The following is a 548-nucleotide window of genomic DNA, read 5'->3' as shown; positions in this document are numbered from 1 at the left end:
AAATTTTGTCAGAGTTCTCTGCTATGACCTCTCTGTCTTGGGTGAGCCTGCATGGCATAGCTCATAGCTTCATTGAGCTATGCAAGCCCCTTCACCACACCAAGACAGTAAACCATGAAAGACTCATTGGAGAAGAGCCTAATGCTGGGAACAGTTGAGGGCAATAGAAGAAAGGGATGACAGAGAATGAGGTGGCTGGATGGAGTCATTGAAGCAGTAGGCATGAGCTTAAATGGACTCTGGGGGATGGTAGTCGTTGTCCATGGGGTCACGATGGGTCGGACACGACTTCGCAACTAACAACAAATTGTCAGTTGTAGGCTTCATTTCAAACCATAAGAATGTCAATCAGATCAAGACTGGCTTTGCATCCTGTGATGAACCAGCATCTCCACGTAGCACAATAATTTCTTGTTCTGTCCCTCAGTACATCTGCTTCTGTCTGATGCTGGCATTAGTAGATATCTGATATGAATAACAGGCATTGATAACTTCTCCATAGCTTTTCAACCTGTTCAGCTTGATGGTGACCACTACTGTACACCTTG

The sequence above is a fragment of the Pseudonaja textilis genome, chromosome 3 (assembly GCF_049901715.1).
Source record: "Pseudonaja textilis isolate UNSWEBS1 chromosome 3, rPseTex1.2, whole genome shotgun sequence".
NCBI classification, from domain to species: Eukaryota; Metazoa; Chordata; class Lepidosauria; order Squamata; family Elapidae; genus Pseudonaja; species Pseudonaja textilis.
The sequence above is the reverse complement of the archived record's forward strand: the minus strand, read 5'-3'. Positions refer to the sequence as shown.